Raw genomic sequence first — 8,896 nt, forward strand, 5'->3', positions numbered from 1 at the left:
AAAGTAGAATTAAATAAAACGAGGGAAAGATAACATGAATGGGGGTTGCTTTGGGGGAGACATGGTAACTCATCAACCTACTGGATTATGACCAAGGCTGCTTAACCACATACAAATGTCACTCAGGACAAAATTGGACATTATCCTGGGACAATGGGCTTCAACAAAGCAGAATGAACTGATAAGTGATGTGCCTCTTAATAATTACCCTCCCAAGTGGTGGGATATATAGATATGGATATAGATAGAATTTATCTATGTATCTAGCATCCATCTTTTCTTTTGTAATATAATCTGTTCCTTTCTGTTTGTGGAGGAGCTTCCATTTCAGATTCAATGCACAAGAATTTTCATCCACTCCTACGTCTTCCCCCACCCGCCCCCAAACTCAACTCACCCGCCCACAAAAGCGACTGATAGATGTAGAGTGATATTACAATTGATTGGCCTGCCACTGATGGTGCCTACGTGTTTTGTCATTAGTGGGGAGGCTGAAAGGGGGCTGGCTAATAGAATGATTTGGCCTACAAGACAGCTCCTCCTTGATGAACAATCAGACACAAATGTCAATAACAATTAGATTGTCTGTAAGCTACAGTCACTTAGGGCTCCCGGAGCCTGTCCACAGGGCATGGATTGAAGCCCTCAGCCTCGTGAACTCCAAATCAAGTTTGGCATCAGGAATGAAAAGCCATCAGTAGTAATATTATTACGGGGCTGTTGGTCGAAGAAGTGCAAAGGGCTCCGGATCATGGCTGGGCTCTCGTGTGTTGCGGGGCCAGGAATGACAGCTATACTGCTTACGAGCATGGAACCCAGGGGTAGCAAAGTCCTGGCTCTGCCACTGGTAAGCTGTGTGGCTTTGGGCAAATGATGTGCCTCAGTTTCCTCATTTTGAAACAGGGATGTAATAAGACCTAAAAGGAGGTGGTATTATAGGGCTGTTGTGCTAAGTAATCATCATATTGAATTATTATCATTGGTAGAGCAGCAGGTGGTCAATAGAGATAGCTTCTGAGTGTCCGGCATGGGGCTGTCTTGCGTGTCATAGTTCATTTAATCCCCACCACAGCCCCTTTGAAAGTGAGGCAGATATAATCATGTCTGTCAAGCACTTAACTCAGTGCCCAGCATTTAATAAATCATGATTATCTTTACAAAATATCTCTCAGGGGTAATGCGGGGGACACTAAGAAAAGCACAAGCCATCTTGTCTGGAATATTAAAAACTCCCATTTCCTCCTTCCCTACCCTGTTGAAGGGCTCCCTTCTGAGAGCCATCTTTAGGCTCCATCTTTAGCAGAGGAGGAGAGACATGGTGTGAGATCAGCAGGAACTACTACCTGTGTCCCCAGCATCTCATGTGAATCAGGCTCGGCATGTTGATGGAGAAACCTGGGGTGTTGGGGAGCGCAGGTTCCAGTTCTGACTGTATGTGTTATCTGTGTGATGGGGGACAAGGGGCTCACCTCACTAAGCCTGAGTTTTTGCATCTGTGAAAAGGGAGAAAACTGTACATTTCTTGTAGGGGTGTGGAGCTTCCCTGGGCTCATGTTATGGTTATCTGTTGCTGTGTAATAAACCATCCTGAAGCTCAAACAGTGAGTTACATTTATTTTGCTCATAAATCTGCATTATGGGTAGGGCTTGATGAGGACAACCTATGTGCTCCTCTCGGTGACAGAGCAGTCACCCAGCTGGAAGGCTGGGTGCTGTGACCATCCGGAGGCTTGCCGGCTCACGCGTCTGGTGATTGGCGAGACCTCAGTGGGTCAGCCAGAACACCTACTCCTGACATCTCTATGTGGCTACTTGCCTTCCTTACAAGATGGCGGCTGGGTTCCAAGATGAACATGGAAAAGAAAAAGAAAGCCAGATGGTAGAAATATTTATTGCCTCTTGTGACCTCACCTGAAGGTCACAGAGGGTCATGTCTGCTGCTTTCTGCTCATCAAGGAAGTCACAAGATTCTGCCCAGTTTCCAGGGGAGCAGAAAGTGGGGGAGTGGTTGATGGGGAAGTGGCAAAGTTCTAGAAAGGCATATGGCACTGGCCATATGCTGTGGCTATTTTTTTTTTTTTAGATCCCGTGTGCGACAGTTAATACACATACAACTCTTTGTATGGTAGCTGGCACACAAGAAGTTGATGTTATCTCTACTTTCAAGTTCTTTCTGCATCCAGAAACTGCAGGATCCTGGAGAGCAAATATGTTATAATCTGTTACTCTGTACTGTGCAAGACCCAGAAGGGATATCTGGCAAGTGTTTGTTGAATCGTTTATGAGCAATTTTCAATACTTCAACTCAGTGGTTCTCAAAAGTGTCTGCTGATCAAAATTGCTGAGGAGGTTGGTAAACATATCCCCGAGTTCTGCCTTTGACCTACTGAATCAGAACATCCAAGGCTGGAGTCTGGGGACAAGCATTTTTTATGACTTCCAGTGGTGCAGGTGTAGCTAGTGTGAGGACCTGCATATCCAAACTGTTGGCTTAACTCAGGAGAATCCAAGAATCCTAGGATAAAAGATGCGGCCCGTTTTACAGATGGGCAAACTGAAGGACGAAGGGACTTGCCTGAGGGCATACAATGAATGGAGTACCTCCTGAGATGCTGTGGTGTAAGAATGCCAGGCGCTGTGGTTAGTCAGGGAGGTAATATTTTTGGATTGGATTTGGCAGTGGTAGGGAGAAAGCTTTGTGAGTTCTCTGAGTTGGCAATTCTCAAATTTGGTTTATTCATTTGCTTCCCTCCCTCTTACTTTTGCCACATTTGAGTAGCATCTGCAGTTATTTCACCTCCTAGTTTTCTGTAAATGGACTCACTTTTTTCCATAAGTAAATTTAACCCCCTCCAAACTAATAATGGCCACAAAAGCAGGGGTGCATCGACCTAATTTCATGCTTACTCTAACACTTATAGGAAAGTATACAGAGTTACTTAAATTAAGGAAAGGTTTGACTATGTAGCACCTAAAATCATCTCATGTACAGTCTCAGGCAAGACTAGTTACATAACTTGTGGGCCCAGGGAAAAATGGAACTGAAATATGCAAAATGAAAATGCAGGGCCTCTCATTCAAAAATTATGTACAATTTCAAGACAGCCATAGCAAACAAAACATAGTGCCCTTCTGAGTACTGGGCACTTGCACACCCATTAAACCAACCCTGGTCCAGACACTGGGAAGTGCTCCTTTGAACAGGATGGACAGGCCAGCTCAGCCAAGACCCCTGGAGCAAAGGACACTGGGTGTTTGTCCCCACCCACATCGGAGGGGCACCAAGGAGTAGAAAGGTGAGGTGTGGGGTCTTCATGCAGCAGGAGGACCCCCTGGCCTTGCCAAGTCTCTAGTCCAAGAATCCTAAATCCAGGGGAGCCAGGAGACAGAGTCCAGAGACAGTTTTCTCAGAGGGACCAGGAGGAATATAAGAGGAAGAATGCTCTCCAAAGTGGAATAAAGAGTAATGTATTTCTCAGTCTGTTTGGTGAGGAGTTCTGTGTGGTTAATACTCACGTGTGGGGATAAATATTTTCCCTGCATTGTCATGGAAGAGGGAAGGAGAGAGAGAATCTGAGAAACAGAAGGGGTTGGGGAGAGGCCAGAGAAAGAAGGATGATTGCAAAAAAAAAAAAGGAAGGAAAAATTTTAATGTGGATTTATAAAAATTATAGAACCCTTAAAATAGTTTCAACATCCTTTTTGGCCTGGCTGTTTCTGTGTTACCATGAGGTGAGTGTCAGTATCTGTGGAAAAACTTGGGCTCCTGGCTTCATAGATCCAAATACCGGGCATGTGTCTTGTTTAGGGCATGGTGTCAGGGGACCGTGCATGTTCTTTGGGTTTTGTGTTCTAGAACAAGGGCAACAGTTTAGAAGCGTGCTGTTCCAACAAGGTTGGTATGTCACACCCGTTTTTAAACAGAGACAGCCAAGCTCAAGCACCAAACTACGCCTTGCAGGACAGCTCCCCCTCAGAAAAGCCATGAGGTCGGCATCAATTGTTTCTGCTGCTTGGAAGGAAACCAGTTAAAGCCGTTTTCAATTCACCATGGGACTGTAGGCAATTCATGTTTTGGTGAAAGGGGCATTAGCTGTTGCAAAAGTCTTTGTCTTCATTTTCTTTTTCCTTGTTCTTTGAGAGTTGAGCTGAAATGAGTAACTATGTAAAACTGCTATTGACTGAAGAGTCAAGCTTTGTAGCGCAGTGGGAAGGGGGCGGGACATTTTCATAGAGTGTCATCTGTCTTCTGCCACAGATGGGACAGTCGTGGTGTCCCAGCACCCTCCCAGGTGCTTTGGAGGGGTTCTTTAATCCCCTTCTAGCAGTGGGAGGTGGGTAGGTTATTTCCCATTTATAGACGCCCAAAGTGAGTTTCTGATGGATGCAGTGACTGGCCCTGACTCTGTAACCTGTAGGTGCTGAGACGTTGTCTCCTGCACAGTATGTAGGAGATCTGAATCCATACTGGTCCTGCTTGCTGAATCCCCTCGAGCCCTGTAGTGACGTAGAGATACTTTCATATCCCTAGCCTCGACACATTGTTCTCATTCATAACTTATGCCTTCAACAAACACATATGGAGCATCTATTATGTGCCCAGTGTCTTAGGCGCTGTTCTTACAACAGTGAGCAAAGCTGGGTGCAGTTCTGTCTTTCTTTGTTCTGTAGACACTGTCCCCCAACTCTTGCTTTTCTTTTGTGCCCTCACATGGATACTGTTCAGCGAGGCTCACTGGGGAACAAATCCCTTCTTTGCTGTCCTCTGAGGTAGTAGTCACACACCGGACTGCAGCTGTGTGCTGACTTGTCCTCTCCATGGGATGATGGGTCCCAGAACAGGGGGCTGTACCAGTCTGAGCCCAGGACCTATGTCATGACCAACTGGTGTTTTGCTCTGCTCAACAACCCCTCTACCAGAAACGTCTCTATGCACTTCCATTTGGAAATTGCTTCTCCCTAGCTCCAAATATGGGGCTCTGGGAGGAGCAGCCAGTGACAGTATTGCACCCCTGGCCACAGTGTCTGGCCCAGGCATAAGCATGTGACTCAGGTTGGCCAATCAAATTGCTTCCCTGGGATTATTCTAACAGACATAGTAGGGAAGAATTTTTTGTTGTTCATTCAAATGCAGCTACAATTCCAGCTGCCTGGTGTGAGCCGGACTTGAAAGAAACAGGAGGCAGAGGACTGCCAGGTTGGAGTCCTTGATTCTGGGCATCCCTAAGGCCACTTTCACCCCTGCTCTTCCCACAGAATTGCTCTTCCTTCATTTTTCCCCTTTGATTGATTTCAGTTTGAGTTGGGTTCCTGTCACTTATACCCAGAGAGTCCTGGCTAGCACTTCCTGGGCACCCATCATGACAAACACATGGAAAAGAACTGGGATAGAGCACTAAAGCCATTTGTACCAGCAAGGGGGAGGGCTCAGGCCACAGGCCTGGGTGTGTGTGGGGGTGTGGGTATGGGTGCTGTGAGTGGGTACAGATGGTGGTGGCAGTACTGTAGTGGGTTGAATGTCATGGCAGTGAAGTCTGGGCTCAAGGTCTTAGATTCAAATCCTAGCTCCTGTCCCAGGCTAGCTGTGCAATGTCAGGAAAGTTACTTAACCTCTCTGAGCCCATCACTATTTATACTGAGAGGAATGGAAAAAGAGCACTGCAAGATGGTCTGTATGTGGGCCAAAATTCCTGGGGCTGAAAAGTGTCTACCAGATCTCTGCATTGTCCTGCATGCTGGAAACTTACCCTAACCACCTTTTACTTAACATTCACTCAGCAACACTGATTGTAAATCCCCTCTATTCATGAGGCACTGGGGAGGTGGCATCGAATAAAATAGAATCATCCCTGCTGTTCTGGAGCTGTCACTCTAGTGAGTGGATCCATAAATGTGCAATTACAAAACTGTCCTAAGACAGGAGATGGTCAGGATGCTGTGGGTGCATCTGTCAGGGAAACCTGATCCAGAACTGATGGTTCAAGGATGAATTCTGAAGGGAAGCCACTTATAAGTGAAGACACGAACACAGTGCAGAAATAGGCCAGGTAGGAAGGGAAGTGAGGCGAAGAGGAACTCCTGGCAGAGAACCGGGCAGGGGCAAAAGCTTAGAAGTGAGACAGAGCAGTTCTGCTTTCAGGAAAGGGATGATACAGTTAGCAGGGCCAGAGTAAGAAGCAGGAATGATCAGAAATAGGGCTGGAGAAGGATGTGGGGAAGATGATGCTGAGCCTGGGGTCTTGGATGTTAGGACTTTGCCTTTAAGGGCCATGGGATCCCTTTGATGCATTTATGCAAGACCATTCCAGGTGTCCTTCGGGGGTTGGAGAGGAGGACTAATCAGACTAGAATCCTGGATCCAAGAGAGAAAACTCTTGGAGGTCCCGACCTCCCACTTTCCAGATAGAAAAACTGAGTAACGAAGAACAGTGACTTGCCCAGTGTCACAAAGCTGGTGAGTGAAGGGGAACCAGAACTCAGGTCTCCAGATCTCAAAACCAGTGTTTTCTGGTGCCCTCGGCATTCTCTGACTCCATGTCCCCACCTGGACCAAATCCGGCCCCTTGCAGCTCTTCTGAACTCAGGAAAAGCTCCGATTCCTCACGTACACACAGCCATGCTGTCTGAGGAAGCTTGCAATAAATTTTTTTTTTTTGGGCAACGCCTTGCTCCCATCCCTACAAAACAATGTATTTATTATTACTAAGCCTTTTCCATCTTTGAGGAGAAAATGCATACCACATGACTCCCCAAAGCCTAGCCGGCCGGGTTTACAAATACAGTACGTTAATAGCTTTGTAAACATTTATTCAGGATGACAGCTGAGGGAAACATGTGGCATTAATTAGAAGGCTCAGCAGCGCGGCCTATTAAGAGCGAGGTTAAATCTGAATTAGTTGGCTTTGCTGAGACAAGAGGCTCTGGGGAACAAAACTTTGCTCTAATACATTCTGACTGTTGATGTGGGGTGCGTGGGGACACATAGGGGTCTTCGTTCTTTGTGAGGAAGCCTATGTCTTGGCAAGATGGTCGTTTGAGTCAGTGGACTGCAAAGCTGTCAGGGTGGGTGCTGAGTCTCATCACAGCTTCAGGCAGTGGGGGCAACAAGCCCCAGAGTGCCAAGAGCTTGCTGCCGTCAGGGCGCACCGTCAGGTTCCCGAGACTGCTGGCCGGCGCGGGAATGGCTTTCTGCCCTGGGAGTTGCCTTTTCCTCTAGTTCGCCCTCGTCCCTCCTCTTTTGCTCGCCCTGCACAAAGTTCCCCGTCACAGTACCCTGGATTGTCTCTGCTTCGTGGTACCCATCAGTCTGCCCAGTAGACTGGGCGCCCTGTGAGCCCAGAAGCCCACCCTGTGCCCTGCTTTCTCCTTGTCCAGGACAGCGTGGCTTCAAGTAGATGCCCGAGGGGCTGTTTTATTTCATAAAAGTTTGCAAATTTAGATGTTTGAGGTTATGCTCAGATGGTTATACATCCACACCCAGAAATGTCCCACTGGCATTGGAAGGAGGTGACATTTATCACATGACGCTAAACATCTGTCCTATGCTTGGAACACAGCCTTTGTTGAGAGCTATGCCTGAACATCCTTTTGTTTTCCACAAGTCCTTTAATTATCTCATGAGTGACGCAGTGGCAGTGCTTTGGGGCTCCTGAGTTGGTGCTGCATGTGTTGTTACACGTGAACATTAAATGGCACCCCACTTTGCCCGTGATCCCGTTTTGACCTTTCTTCATCTGTGAATATTCTCAAGAGCTTCTAAATCCCCAAGGGACCCAGGTCTCCTGTGACATCCAAGAACCTGGCTGGTGCCCTGTGAATATATGTGGTGTCGATACACGAAAGAACGAGTGACGGTGGGAGGCTGCGTGCCTTCTCTGAGGCTCAGTTTTATCATCTTTAAAATGGGAAGGGGGCCTGGCTTGGTGAGGGCTGAGCATGCGGTGCACTGACTCACTGCATGACACGGAAGTCTGGTTTCTGCTCGGTTGGCTCTGCCCAAAGGCCCCTCTGTCATGACACTGTTGACTTTGTCCCCCTCTCACCCCCTTCTGGTTGAGCCGTGCTCCCATCATCTTGTTGCTCCAAGCAGAGTCTCACTTAGTGTCTGACTTGGATGGGGGACCCAGAAACAGACCCGGGCCTCCTCCCTTTTGGCACCATCCCCAAACACCACCTTCTCCCTCTCTTTCCCACTCACTGTGCAGGCACCGGAAGCTCGAAGACATGTTCTTGCTTAGTGGTTTTCAAACATTGTATTTCCCTTCAAGCAAACAACATCAGTAATGCAATATCTAAAGCAGACGAGCCAGGAGCAGCCCCGGATGAAGTAGGGGTAGGAAGCCTACTTCTCCCTCTCTGGATTCTAAGATCTTGGAGAGCCAGTTGCAAAGCCCTGATGTTACTGTTTTTTTTTTCTTTTTCATTTAATGGCTGGAGAACCTGTGGTCCAGGGGGGTGCAGTGCCTTGCTTGGTGGTGGGGCTGGGGCTAGAATCCCGCTCTTTCTACTACATCTTGTCTAAGAAGTCAAGAATTTTAAAAGCCTCATCTAGTAACTCTTGTTACTCAAAGAGTGGTCCGGGGACCAGCAGCAGTGGTTTCTCCTGGGAGCTTTTGAGAAATGCAGGCTCTCAGGCTCCACCCCAGATCTGTTGGAGCGGAATTTGCATTTTAACAAGATCTCCTGGAAATGTATGTGCACATTAAAGTGTGAGATGCATTGAAAGGCCACAGTTCCACAAAGTGGCTTCTGTAGATTACCAGGGTCTGCGTAATACAAGGCTTTATGTCCTTTTCAAGGATCAGCAGAGTCCAACAGAAATATGTGAGCCGTACATGCAATTTAACATTTTCTGGTAGCCACCTTAAAAAAGTAAAAAGACACAGGAGACTTCCAC

Source organism: Manis javanica, chromosome 15, assembly GCF_040802235.1.
Source record: "Manis javanica isolate MJ-LG chromosome 15, MJ_LKY, whole genome shotgun sequence".
NCBI lineage: Eukaryota > Metazoa > Chordata > Mammalia > Pholidota > Manidae > Manis > Manis javanica.